Consider the following 15,046-nt stretch of genomic DNA (forward strand, 5'->3'; position numbering starts at 1 on the left):
GATAATATTTTCTCGTTTTGGCTGTCATTCGTTTGCTGAATAAAAAAAAAAAAAAAAAAAAAAACGATATGCCGGAATACTCTGACTGGTATTCTTTTCTCTGCCCATATCAGTGCCCATTAGCTGTGTTGCCGCCACGATCGCTATGCTGATTTTGATTTTTTTGTCATCGTTATTCACAACTTTAGAGGAATTTTAAATTCAAATGAAAACGTAGATTAAATTTTAAATCAACGTAATTACTATACTTAAACTCCTACAATTTATTTAATATCAAACGAGGAGGAGGAGGAATAGATTAGAGGAGAGGAGAGAGAGAGAGAGAGAGAGAGAGAGAGAGAGAGAGAGAGAGAGAGAGAATGAAACTCATGTGGATGGTGATGAAGGGCTGAGGAGGGAGACGCACAAGGAGGAGGCTGTGTGGGTGAAAGGGAAGGATGCGCTGAGGGGAGGGATGTGTGTGTGTGTGTGTGTGTGTGTGTGTGTGTGTGTGTGTGTGGGTATACGCCGCCACCCTCCCCGCCGCCGCCACCCCCGCATGCCGCCGCCGCCGCCCACGCCACACCCCCGGCCCTGACCAGCCAATCGCCGGCCCTCCCCTGGGTGCCCCGCGACGCTGACCAATAGCAGGCTTCCCCAAGGTCATTAGTCACTCTCATTGGGCCGATTTTGGGGGAGAACGTGGATTTCCGAAACGGCAGCTGTCGCCATGGCGGCCACGCGCGCCTGGCAGGGCCCCGCGCTGCCCCCTGTGTCTGGCTGCGGCCTGGTTTTGAGACACCAGGCACTACTTGAAGGGAAGGATCAGCCACGGAAAACTTAGTGAGGCAGTGAAATGTAACTTTAATTCATCTATTTATTTGCTTAGAGTGGCTAGCGTTGGCATTTCAGTATACGTGTTATTCCGTTGTAAATAAATGCCATAAAACTTGATTAGAAGGAAAAAAAAACCTATTCATATATTAATTTATCAATACATTGTATGGAGACCGATAATTAGCATTTTTTAATGTATGATATTTTGTAGTGAATAAATGTCCTACAAAACTATTATACACTTAATTAAATACTACATATTTTTATTGTAGGAATAGCAATGGTAAACTATTTTTTTTTTTTTTTCTTCGGAGTCACTGGATGGTTGTTATCACATTTAGGTTAAAATAGTTATCAAAGAATCGGAAATAAAGTAAGCATGTGATGTTTTAGTCATTATATTGCGATGTAAAACAAGCAGCGTAATGTTTTTCAATCATTACTTTAATCCAGTGTTCCCATGGGTAACCCCTGAATAATGATATATATATATATATATATATATATATATATATATATATAGATATATATATATATATATATATATATATATATATATATATATATATATATATATAATAATGGTACGAAAAGCTTATGGCGTGAGTTTCCTCGTAGCACAAAGCAAACTCTGAGTCCTCCCACAAACGCGCAGCGCTACGTCCCCTCAGTAGGGCAGGCATTTTTTGTTTGTTTGTCTGTTTGTCTGTGCTGTCGTTTATTTAATGTTCAACGCTCTCCCTTATTTTTTTCAGTTTATCGTTTTGTTCGTTACTTTTGCTGTACTTAAGTGTGTGTGTGTGTGTGTGTGTGTGTGTGTGTGTGCGCGCGCACGTCTATCTCTCATCTGCCTGTCTGTCGGTCGGTCTGCCCGTTAATCTTTTTGCACCCTTCAGTATGTCTCTGCCAGTCATTAACTCGCATAAACCAACAAGGAAGTAATTTTCACCTTGAAATGACAAGCGGAATACAAAATCATCACCTCATAATTAGTTTGTACTCAAGTGCGACTCTTACTCAACTTCAATCACCAGCGGGAGCAAGATGAATGACGCACCCGTCACGGCTCTCCTTCAACTCCAATCAAGGGAGAGAGAAAGAAAAAAAGTTACCCGCCACCGCCTTCTTTTCCGCGTCTTTAGCCGGGCAGGAGGTGAGGACGACAATCAGGATCGTTCCCTCAGTGACCGCAAAGATAAAAGCTCCGAGGCGAGACACGTGTCAAGAGGAAGGAAGGGAAAAGGTGGTGTTGACGCTCATGTTGTCATTGTTTAGAAAAGTCTTCGAATGCTCAACGTGAAACAAAGGAAAGAATCGTCAAAAGATATGTAAAAGACGAATTCTCCACTTAGAAAGGGAATGGGGATGCGAACAATATGAGTCGTGCAAAGAGTTTACTGAGAACCCTGAGTATGGTATTAGAAGAATGTATACTTATTTATGCAGACAAAGGGATGAATTCTAGCATTATTTATATTTTTTGCGCTAAAGAAACCAGGAGACATTAGCAAGAATGGTGTGTGTGTGTGTGTGTGTGTGTGGACAGTAACGATCGTGTGAGTTTCGAGTTGGGCCGCGTGTGTAGGCCTTTACCGGCTGGTGATGGGCCTAGGGAGGAGGAGGTAGGGGGGAGGGGGGGAGGAAGAAGGGAAGAGAAAAAAAGGGGTGAAAAAGGAAGGGGGATGTGGAGGGATGACAGTCAGGGGAGGGGAGGGTCGGACAGGGAGGTGTGTGAGGCGGGAGGAAGGGAGGGGGAGAGAGGGAGGGGAGAGGGAGGGAGGGTGAAAGAGTGAGGCCGGCATTGTCCCCTCCGTGCTCCCTTTCCTCCCATTCACCCGTTTTGGGGAAAAATCACCAACTTTACACACCCGATAGGGAATCAATGGCTGTTTGATTATAGCATATCACTTCAGATGATCATTTTTATGGAGTCGGAGCCCTTTCAGAAGGTACTTATTGTATTGTGGCTCCGCTCATACACGATTGGTCCCTTTGTGCGGCGATGCTCTTTTGTTGACTTAGCCTGAGAATAAGCAAGATTGTGGTGGCTTAAGTCAGGGTAGTGTTTAGCTGTCAATATGGGCGATATTTTGGGGGCCGGGACGGGGAGGTCGCGTGTAACAGAGCCGGGTGGACTGCTTGAGAGACGAGAAAGTACGAGAGAGACAAAATAAAGACCCTCTACCCTGAATACCTTACTGACACTTATTTTAGTTGGTCTTTGAAACCTCACACGAAGATCAATCACATAACCTTCGCTATTTTACATGACCACAACGAATATTAATCTTAAAAACACTCACATACGGGAACAATAAGCATCACATATACACTTCTAAGATACCCTACTATATAGCATGTTATCGAGGAGAACTGAAGAAGGCAAGAAGAGGAGGGTGACAGCAGGGGAGGTAAGAAGAGTATGGATATCACCGTCTAAATAACAGGAATTCAGAAGATAGGCAACATTAAAGGTGAGGAGAGGAACACCATCCAAGTAACACCACCAGAGAGCAATTAGAAGCAGTGAGTAGCGGGCTTTTTTTCACATTTGTTACCTTTCTTCTATGCCCTTGAACTGACTCCTCCGCTGTAAAAAAAAAAAAAAAAAAAAAAAAACAGTAGATGCGACAAGAGAGAAGCAACGAAAAACAGCAAAACCATGGCAAGGGCAACACAATGGCGCAACATAACAAGGTACGAGAAGAAACAACACACAGCAGGTAGGTAGAAAAAGAGCAACACAAATAACAACACAAGGGAGCAATAAAGGTATACGGAAGTACGAGAAGAAACAGCCTACATCAGGTGCGAAGAACAGCAACACAAAAAACAACAACACTCAGTAAGAAGGAAGGAGAAGAAACAGCAACACAGAGAAGGTATAATGAACAGCAACACAGAAGCAACAGCAACACAACGGAACAACAGTATAGGGAGGAGGAAGAGGCACAAAAAAAAACAGCACTACGCAGATGATGATGAAAAAGAGGGGGCAGGAGTATAGGCCTATAGAGGAAACACAGCAGTATCAAAGCAAAAGCAACACATCAGATCAACAACACAACACAAACCACCCGAGAGTGACTGTCCAAACAACCAACAGTCATCCAGTCACTCAGTCATCCAGGAAAGCAGTCCATTACACGAATCGACAACAGGACACACAACCCAAACACCCACTTACCTCCCTCCTCTCTCTTCCCCTCCCTCCCTCCTTCCCTCCCTCCCATCCTCCCTACCCCCCAGGCAGCTGCTCCGGGCTCCCACACTGTCCAAAGGGTTGACAAAGGGTTAATATGTACCAAATTTCCGAGGATGAGGGAAATGGAGGGTGTAATGTCAATCTCATCACCACCATTGTCATCGTCCTCCACATTTACGGAAAATTCGACATGAGAGAGAATGGGAGTGGCGAGGATCGAGTGGCCAGCGGCATATGTGTAGTCCTGGTCGGCGAGGGGTAAGGGGGGGAGGGTGAGGGGAGGGTGATGTATAGAAGGGTTGGGTGAGGAGGGACGAGGGGAGTGAGGGTAAGGGGAAGGTTAGGGTGGGGAGAGAAGAGAATGAAAGGGGAGGGGGGGTGGAGGAGTGAACGGGAGGGGCTGGAGGGATGCTGGAGTGGATGGCTGGGGTTGGATAGGGCAGAAAGGAAGGAAGGAAGTAAGGAAGGGGAGGGGATGAGTTTACGAGTGGAAAAGGGTGAAGAGAGGAAGGAGAAAAGAGGGGAAAAGAGTTGGGTGAGGAAGAGAAGGGAGCAGAAAACGAAGGGAGAAGAATTTGGTGCGGAAGGGAAGTGAGGAAAGTGAAGGCGGAGTTGAGGGGAGTGAGAGAAGGGAGAGGAATGATGGAGGAGTTTGCAGAAGGGTTAGGAAGGATAAACGGAAAGAAGGGGAATGTGGCAGTCCAAGAGGGGAAGGGGGAAAGACCGATCTATAGGAAAAGAGAAGAGAGGGGGAAAGGAAGGCAGCACTATAGGGGTAAAAGTGGGCACGGGAGCAGGAAGTAAGACCGAAAGGAGGCAAGGGAGGCCGAAGAAGAGTATGGGGAAGCAAGAAAAGGTGAGGAGAGGGGAAAATGAGGAGCAAGGAGAGGGCGAGTGAGGGGAAAACAGGGGATAAGGGAAGAACAGGCAAGGGAGAGGGGACGAGAGAGTGAAGGAAAGGGAAGCTAAGAGGGACGGGAGAACGAGGAAGGGTAAAAGGAGACCAGTGAGTGAGGGAAAGGAAAGGGGTGAATGGGGGCAAAGCAGGGGGTGAGGGTGGCAAGGGCGGGTGAGGGAACGGAAGAGTGAGGGGAAGGGAAGCTAAGAGGAATGAAAGGACGAGGAAGGGTAAAGGGGAGGGGGTGAGGGTGGCAAGCAGGGGGTGAGGGGTGCACAAGAGGGGTGAGGGGGACAGGGGGGGTGAGGGGACGGCAGGGCGAGGGAAGTTGACCCGAGGGGACACTAGCGGGCGTGGATGGACAGTCTGAGGTGCTGGAAGTGTTATAAAAATACATTTATGGGCCACAAAAAGGTGTGTGTGTGTGTGTGTGTGTGTGTGTGTGTGTGTGTGTGTGTGTGTGTGTGTTATTTTATCACATTACTCTTTACTCTCTAACTCTCCCTCTTCTCTTCTCTTCTCTAACTCTTCTCTTCTCTTCTCTTCTCTTCTCTTCTCTTCTCTTCTCTTCTCTTCTCTTCTCTTCTCTTCTCTTCTCTTCTCTTCTCTTCTCTTCTCTTCTCTTCTCTTCTCTTCTCTTCTCTCCTCTCCTCTCCTCTCCTCTCCTCTCCTCTCCTCTCCTCTCTCTCTCTCTCTCTCTCTCTCTCTCTCTCTCTCTCTCTCTCTCTCTCTCTCGCCGTAATAACACAGGTAGGTGGGTGGGATACTCTAAGCCAGCTGGTGCTCGCGGCGACACCTGGCAGGCGGCGTCCAACAGGTGGGCATCCGTCACGCTCCCAATTACCATACAGCCAGGTGAGGCAGCCAGGTGATGCCCCTTCTGTAGGCACTGGACGCCCCTATATACATGGCCCTTACCTATGGCTACCCGATTCTTCACGCCCCGTAACTAGGCCACCACTCAACCCTTTCCCATACATTAGCGATCCTCTTAAAGTTATCGAGTTTAGTCGTATGTGTCCCTACCTACCTACCTCTCTCCTTCCTTCCCTACCTTCTCTTCATATCTCTCTCTCTCTCTCTCCTTCCCTCTCCTTTACACACGGCTAATGAAAGTAATGTCTCATCTATAGGTGCCGTCCCTCTCCTCCTCCTTCTCTTCCTCCTCCTCCTCCTCCTTCTCCTCCTCCCCTTCTTCCCATACAAGTAGCTATGGTATCTCAATTAGGGCTTCTAAACCTACCTCACACCTTGCCCTCTCCTCCTCCTCCTCCTCCTCCTCCTCCTCCTTCTCCTTCTCCTTCTCCTTCTCCTCCTTCTCCTCTCCTCTTTTTATTCCTCTTCTTTTTAATTTTTCCTCATCCTCATTAATTCCCATTTTTCATCGGCTTCTTTATTTTTTCATAAATCAAACTTCTTCCTTTCTAATGTTCTTTTCAAACTTCCTTTTCTCGGGTCAACAAATAGAGCGCTGATTCTTATTATTTCCTTCCCTATAATTCCGAGCCTACTTTTCCCCTTTTCCTCCCTCAAATTAAGCCATATTTCGAATCTAATTATACCATTATATCACTTTGCCTTCCCTTAAGTGGCATTAATCTCCACGGAGCTATCGATGATGACGCTAATCCATCTCTAACCGTAGATTAATATGCCTAGAGTGATCATCTTTAGTTCACCTATCATCATTTCCCTTCTCCAGTGCCTTTATCGTCGTCCTCGTCCCGGCCCTCATCACCCATCTTCCTCCTCCTACTGCATAAGATTAGCATATTAATGAGCAAAACCAAGGTCGGGCCAACAGATGTGACTGAGGAGGCCGGATATTGCTGCCTACTCGCTCCTCTCATCCCTCGCTTCTTATTATTGATCCTAAATAGCTTTTTATGCAAATTAACTCGTAGGCTTCTCGCGGCGCTTCTGTGGCCAATAAAGATTCCTGAGCAGGGCGGCGAGAGGCAGGTGGACAGCAGCGGGGCGGGGGGGGGAGGGCGGGGCGGCCTGGGCGTCTGTGTGAGTTACGTAACGCCTCGCCTTGCCTCGCCGCCGTGACTAAAGGATTCACGTGAAGGAGTAATTAAGGACTCCAGCGGGTGTGTGAAGGACTATGCCACTTTAAGACTGATTTCTTAAAGAGTCTCTAAAGCAGTGGTTCCTATTTTGCGTGACGCTTTCTTTTGTTTTTTATTGAACATTCTCCGCCCCTTCTCTTTTTTATAACATAGATTGTACTCACTATAAATGAACTACATATACAGCTAGAAGCAACATTCAAGGCCACATTTAGATTGATTCCTTTAGACTTTTAAAGGTTTTCTGAATCTTTACGTTTTCTATACATTCTTCTAAACAGAGGTTTCACAGATGAGATGCTAAAACTAAAGAGAACTCAGACCACTAAAATATAAGTCAACAGGAAGGGAAGGTTAGGAAAATCTACTTTTTTATTTCTATTTAGGAATATTAATTTTCAATTTATCTTTGCTTTAAATGGATACTTTAAAGATAAGTTAAAGGAAGCTATTTATATGACAAAACAAACATTACATTATAGAAGATGGTTACCAAAAGAAACTTATCCGCTGATAATAGAATACTTCACTTACAATAGATTTATCGAATGATTAATAAACTATTTAAAGTACTACTGGTTTTACTCACCGTCCAGCAGCGGTGCGGCGGGGGACCAGCACCTGGCACACCTGTGGATGAGGGGCGACAGGTGAGTATCCACGTAGGGGTGATCAGAGACAAACGAGGAAAGAGGAAATAGAACGAATGTTACAGACGAGTAGAGTAGGATGCAATATGTTGAAACCATTACCGAAGAAAAATTAATGGCATTTTTAGGGATGCCTGAAATGAAAAACAAACACTGAGAGGATTAAATGATAACAATTTTACACGTCAAATCCGAATTTAAGAAACATGAAATTGATCCCATATTATTGATACAAGACAACATACATTAGGAAGAACCTTAAAGCTAAAATTACTACATGAAAAAAATACTTTGACAATGTGGTCAGACGAATTCACTGGTGTACAACATTTTCAATCATATTTGTCAACTCGAGGTCTCCATCTTCTGAAACTGGAGCATAATGACAAACCTGACAATAACTGGCGATGTTATCTTACTGGCAGAGTATGCAGCCACAAGAATGGAGAGGTAGGGATAAGATACAGGAAAAAAATAGGAGCTGCAAGAAGAGACGAGGGGGAAAAAGGAAGGTAAGGAAAGAGGAGAGGGAGGGAAGGAGTGAGTTAAATAAGGATGAAAAATAGTTAAAGAAAATAAATGTGGAAAGGGCAAGGAGAGGTGGGGTGAGGACAAAGAAGAAACTAGTGCAAGAAAAGCAATTAATAGCATTCTCAAAAAGTACACACAAGAACGAAGAATAAAGAAAAAAACACTACCGAAGAGGATTAACTTTTTGTCACACACCCTTTTCCTTTTCCGCTTTCGACGTCCAGTTCAATTACCATTCCCTAACTACCCTTCACTTCCCTATCTCTATCTCGCCCTCCACCTTATCTCCCTACTATCACCCTTTAGCCTATCGCCGTCCTATCGCTCTCAGCCTTGTCGAGGGCCGGATCACGTGACCATCCTACTCCAAGGGGCAGCCAACCAGCAAGGGGAAGAGAGGGTGAGGAGGGTAAGGGACAAGTGGCGGTGGCATCTAATCGAGGTGGGTGCTGATTGTGGCAGTGGGGAGTGATCCTACATATTTGCCTCTTTACATTATTGATTGATGCTCATATCTCGCATTCTAACTCTTAATTGTCTTACTTCAACACTGGAACATTTATTACATTTGCGTATGTTACTACTTATACGTATAGTTTTGATTAGTGAAGCATTCCATCCATCAAGTACTCATCAAAGTTGCATTCCTATACTTTCTTTCCTATTTTCCTTTCTCTTCGCTCCCTAATAATCTTTCTAGCCTCTCTCGCAGCATCCCTGGTAGTCTTCGTTCTAATTTTCATTCTGTGGAACACCATCTCTCTTCCTCTAAACCTCACCTTCTCTTCCTCACTACCCGTCCGTTATCACTCCCTGTCCTGTCCCTACTCTCGTTTTCTTTCCTTCAAGCACAGCAACCCTTTCCTAAGTATTCCTCTTCGTCCTGTTATATATATGGAATGCGACAACCAACCATTAGTCCCTTCCTTATTTGCTCTTTCGTTGAATAATTTTCCTCTGATGTTCTTCCTCTCATCATGTAGAACCCTTCCCTTTCTGCCTCCCTCCCCTGTCCAGTTTCTTCCTTTCCTCCCTTGTGCATCTTTTCCTCTCTATTTCTAGCTCCTTCCTTCCTTCCTTCCCTCATGCACCTCTACCTCTCTCCTTTCCTCTTCTGTGCAGATCTCCCTCCCTTCTCTCTTCTGTGCACCTATTTCCTCTTCCTCTATACACCTCTCCCTTCTCTATCTCATTTGTGCATTCTCTCTCTCTCTCTCTCTCTCTCTCTCTCTCTCTCTCTCTCTCTCTCTCTCTCTCTCTCTCTCTCGTCCTCCCCTGACCCGGTGAGATGATTAATAGTTCTTCCAGCTTGACCAGGATTTAACGCCTTTATGGGAGACGTTTTGGAGCGCGTGAGGTCGTCGGTGGAGGCGGCGGGGCCCTCAATGGATCAGGAATTAACCCATTGTGCCCGGAGAAGAGAATTGTCATGGCCGCGAACACTTTAAAGTACGTCTGATTATAAATGATGACTCGTCCGGCGCCACACTATTGATATTGAGTGTCGCTTCGATTGGGTTTGGGTAGGGTTGGGTAGGGAAGGGTAGGTGTGTGTGTGTGTGTGTGTGTGTGTGTGTGTGTGTGTGTGTGTGTGTGTGTGTGTGTGTGTGTGTGTGTGTGTGTTGGGGAATAATGGGAAAAAAAGGGGGACACGAATAAAATAAAATCCATTAGTGAGTTTTTTCTCCTGTCAGCTTATACTAATACTTTTTTTGAGTAATGATTTGTGTGAGTAAAATTCTTAAAAGTTGCTGGTACGTATTCACTCAACCAAAACCATCGTTGGCAGAATTGTATAAAGACTGAATATAAAAACAACAACTGAAATGACAAGAAATAAGTATGATAAATAGACAATTAAAAAGCACAATACAGGTAAGGACACGTATATTTTTTCTTCGTATTTCACTTTGATTAAATTTACTTCTCGTTTTCTTTAAGCCTTTCCTGCTTTGACAATTATTGTTTCCTATCATATACAAACAATTATATATACATCGCTCCTGCACATAGTTTCCTTTCTCTCTTCTTCACTCATCTGCTATGCCGCATTCCTTTGACACAGTAACCCCCTTTTTTATCCCTCTCCTTAATGACAGTAACCGTTCTCTTTTTTTTTTTCCTTGTAACATTTTCTTTTCACTCCTTGGCATTGTACTCCCTTCCCGTTTTCTTTCTCATCTTTCGTTTTCAGGTTATCTCTCCTTCCTCCTCCTTCCTTTAGCTTCACATGGGCGATCGTCAAGCCTCTTTAGACCCAGTGTTTGTGAGTCAGTCAGAGGGAACATCAAGAGGGGCAGCAGAGGTGAGACGGGAGGAGACGGGAAGGGGAGCGCAAAACAAGAGGACTGAGTAGGGACGGATATAATCTTATTTTTCTTCTTTGTGCTCCACCCTCTTCCACTTCATTTCAAGACAGAGCCAAAACCTTTACCAAAACACCGCTGCGGCCACCTCTACCTCCTCCTCCTCCTCCTCCGCTTCTTTGTGGCGGCCATATGCGAGAACCGTTGTGGTGGTGGTGGTGGTGGTGGTGGTAAGTAGTAACCCCTTTCTTCCTCCTTTTCCTCCCTCCCTCTCTTTCTCTGTCTCCATACCTTCCCTCCCTCTCTCTCCCTTCCTTCCCCTATCCACTCTTTTTATCAACCCTTTATTTGTAACCCGTTCTGTGAGCTTCTTCCCAAGCTTTATTATTTATATGGGAGCACTGCGATAAAATGAATTACCGCGCATAAAAAACAAATTGTGTCCTCCGCCTGGGCCTCCTCTGCCGCGGGGCGCAACCCACCTGAGGCTGCCCGCGCCACCTCCGCCCCTGCCACCGCCGCACACAAGGCTGGTTTTCCGAGGGCGCGGCAGGGGTGGGCTTTTTTTATGGTCCCGCCGCGGAGTTTTTTCTGAGGCCAGATGGATGAAGACGGGCAAAAAGCATGGGACTGGTTAGGAGGGCAGGGGGTGAAAGAAAGGAGGAATATACACAGTCATGGGCGGTGGGGAATGCAGGCGGGCTGGGATGCATTCTCTCTCTCTCTCTCTCTCTCTCTCTCTCTCTCTCTCTCTCTCTCTCTCTCTCTCTCTCTCTCTCTCTCTCTCTCTCTCGCCTGGATAACACCGGGTCGCTTTACTTTCCTCGTCACTCAGAATAATAAATATATCGCTTAATCCTCGGGTCGGGAGCTGCGTCTGCCTGCCGTGCGTGACTTTGTGCTGTATTGCTGCGTAGGTGACGAGGCGAGGGAAACGGGGAAAGGAATGACTGATAGATAGATAGAAAGTAGATAGATAAATAAACAGAGAAAATAGGGAGTGAAGAGAAACAGAGAAAGCGATGTGAAATGTGGGAAGTGAGAGGGAAAAGAACGGAATGGAGAAATGAAGGGAGGTAGAGGGAGCGAAGGGAGAGGAAAGGAATGAGGGAATGTAGGAAACGAGAAGTATTGCTAGGAATGGAGTTGAAGGACGCCAAAGAAGGGGGAGAGAGAGAAAAAAAAAAAAAAGAGGTGAGGAGGGAGGGGGGACTGCAGAAACACGAGTAAGAGAGAGCGGGAGGGAGCAGCGGGAGGGAGCAGCGGGAGGGATCAGAGTCAAAAGAAGAAATGAAGACGAGGAGAGGAGAGGAAACATTGCTTGGGTAAGGTTATGGTAAAAGTTAGTGCGATTACATACGTTTCTCTTCGTTAATCAAGAATCCAGAGACTTACAATAATAAACACACGGCAACATGAAAATAATATATAGGTTTGTAATTTTAATAAAGGCTTTGAAAGGGCAGGAGGGAAATGCATCGACATGTTTCCTTTAAATCATTCACGCTACGATTAAATTCTCATAGAGCTGAAAAAAATCCCGTCATCTCATTAATACGAAATATGCGTAAATGTTAATGATCCTGCCCTTTCACTTTCTCTCTCGTGTGTGTGTGTGTGTGTGTGTGTGTGTGTGTGTGGCGGGAGGCTGCGGCGGCTTGACAAGTGCTGCCATCTATTGACGGAAACCCAAACCTCGGCCCCGACTTTCCCAGCCCGGCGCGGCGCTTCAGGGATGACTCAAGTGTTTCCGCGGACCGCGTTGCGTTCCTCGAAACTTCGGGGTTCTCTTCACACTTTTCAATTGGGTTCCGAGTACAATAAATATGCACATTCACGGTTCTTTTTTTTTTATTTCTTGTTAAGTTGACGATTGTTTTTTTATCCTTTGTTATGCTGATGGTCTGTTTTTATATCGTTATGCTGACTTTTCTCTCTCTTGTTATGGTGATATTTCTTCTTCGTTACGCCGGCGGGACTTCCTCTCTCTGATAATGCTGACCTTTCTTTTGTTTTCTTTGTCTTGTATGCTGACGGTTCTTCTTCACGCTTGCTATGCTGACTTTTTTCTCATGTTATGCTGACGGTTCTACTTTTCTTTTATCAAGTTGACGATTATTTTTCCCTTTGGTTATGTTGAGGTGTTCCTTTCTTCATTAATCGCCCATAACAGGTAACGCATAACACAAATCAAATCACTAATGGAAAGAGATCAAAACACATACTCGTGATATAGACTTGAATCTATAAACGATCATCAGGAGTTGTATGAGTGTGTGCAAGTCTCGTTTAATACTCTTATGAACCGAAGCACTGCCCTTATGCCGTATGGAAAATGTATCAAATGTTCTCAAACGAAAGCCACCTGTAAAGGGAAAAAGGAAAGTGGGAAGGAGAAGGAAAACTGGACAACTGAAGGGAAGAAGGGATGGGGAAAGAGGATGAAGGACAGAGAGGGATAGGGGGTGAGAGAAAGGAGGCGCCACAGGCAAAGAGATGAGAGGGAGAAGAGAAAGGGAAATGTTCGCGGAAAGCCACCTGGTTAAAGGAAAAGGGAAAGTGGGAAGGCGAAGAAGAATGGGAAGGGAAAAGTGGAAGGTAAAAGAAAGGAAAAAGTGACAGGTATGGCCAACGAAACAAAGGGTTAGAGGCAGAAAGGGGAAGAAAAGGAAGAGGAAAGAGAGTGAGTAGAGAAGAGAAAAATAGAAGAGGCCAAGAAAGGAGAAGAGAAAAACAGAAGTGACCAAGAAAAAGAAGAGAAGAGAAAAAACGTAATAGCAGAAAAAAGGGAGAAGAGAAAACGGATTAAAAGCGAGACACGAGAGACCAGGCGGGATAGAAAGACGAGAAGAAGAGAAATGAGGGTAGGAGTAAAAGAGAAGAGTGGAGAAGAGTGGAGTAGGGTAGAGAAGTGAAGAGAAGAGAAAGGGGTACATAGGGAGGGTCACGGGGCTATAATCTCCCTGGGCCGGCCTGCTGCACGTCGCTACCTCTCATTACCCCCTCTCTCTTTCTCCCTCTCCCTCCCTCCCTCCCTTCCTTCCTCTCTCTACCGTCCCATTCTCTCTCTCACCCATTACCTTCTTCTCTCCCATACTGTCCTTCCTCCTTCTCATAACCCTTTTTTCTCTTGTATATGAGAGAGAGAGAGAGAGAGAGAGAGAGAGAGAGAGAGAGAGAGAGAGAGAGAGAGAGAGAGAGAGAGAGAGAGAGAGAGAGAGAGAGAGATAGAGAGAGAGAGAGAGAGAGAGAGAGAGAGAGAGAGAGAGAGAGAGAGAGAGAGAGAGAGAGAGAGAGAGAGAGAGAGAGAGAGAGAGAGAGAGAGAGAGAGAGAGAGAGAGAGAGAGAGAGAGAGAGAGAGAGAGAGAGAGAGAGAGAGAGAGAGAGAGAGAGAGAGAGAGAGAGAGAGAGAGAGAGAGAGAGAGAGAGAGAGAGAAATAGAAAACAATGGGGGGGTGTATCGTGTGTCGCCGCGCCAGAGGGTATCACGATGGGTACTAATATTTCACACTAATCAGCCTGGCGACGAGCTGCCCAGGGCGTGAGAGAGAGAGAGAGAGAGAGAGAGAGAGAGAGAGAGAGAGAGAGAGAGAGAGAGAGAGAGAGAGAGAGAGAGAGAGAGAGAGAGAGAGAGAGAGAGAGAGAGAGAGAGAGAGAGAGAGAGAGAGAGAGAAAATGTTGAAGAGCATCTGAATTAACCTTCATGTCTGCAGTCGGTTCATCTTCTTCCTCCTCCTCCTCCTCCTCCTTCTCCTCCTCCTCCTTCTCCTTCTCCTCCTCCTCCTCACCCACACCCTTCGACTACTCATCCTTCCTTCCTCTCTCTTTCTCTCTTTCTCTCCTGTTTTCTCCGTCCCCTCACAGCCTCTTCTCCCCCTTTCTCTCCCCCCCTCCCCCCTTCTTCCTGACCCCTTCCTCCCTGCCACTTCTGGGCGGTGTTAATTAGCAATCGATCCTGTAAGGGAGAGCAAAGGGTAAGGGAGAGGAAGGGTTGGGGAGAGAAGGGAGAAGGGAGGGTGCGAAGGGGGAGATCGAGGAGGAGGAGGTGGACATGGCTAGTGGTTGAATGTCTGTTTGTCTGTATGTCATTATTTGCTAGCGTTTTTTTTCTGTTACTCTCTGGTCTTGTCTATTCTCTTCTGTTTTGCCCCTCTATTTATTCTATCTACCTATCTATCTATCTATTCCTATCTATCTATTCCTATCTATCTATCTAGCTTTCACACACACAAACGCAGATAAACAACCTCAAAAGTAAAAGAATGAATAAAAATCAAACACTGAGAAGGAGCGTAAAAGGAGCCAGAAAATATGCGAAGTTCAGAAAAAAAAATGAAGGAAGATATTCACACACACAAACAATAACAAACACTTAAAACAGACCCCGAATAAAACAATGGCCTCTATACAGCTTGGTGAATTCCTCCCGCGTTCCTCCGTGGCAGACGTGACTTTAAGAAGCCTCAAATATTTTCTCACGATAAATCAATTCCCTCGTCAAAAGGCTCCCGCGCAGCCTGGGTCGCTCGCTTACGGAGGAAACAGGAGCGTATCATTAGACTGATGGA

Source organism: Eriocheir sinensis, chromosome 15, assembly GCF_024679095.1.
Source record: "Eriocheir sinensis breed Jianghai 21 chromosome 15, ASM2467909v1, whole genome shotgun sequence".
In the NCBI taxonomy this organism is placed as follows: Eukaryota; Metazoa; Arthropoda; class Malacostraca; order Decapoda; family Varunidae; genus Eriocheir; species Eriocheir sinensis.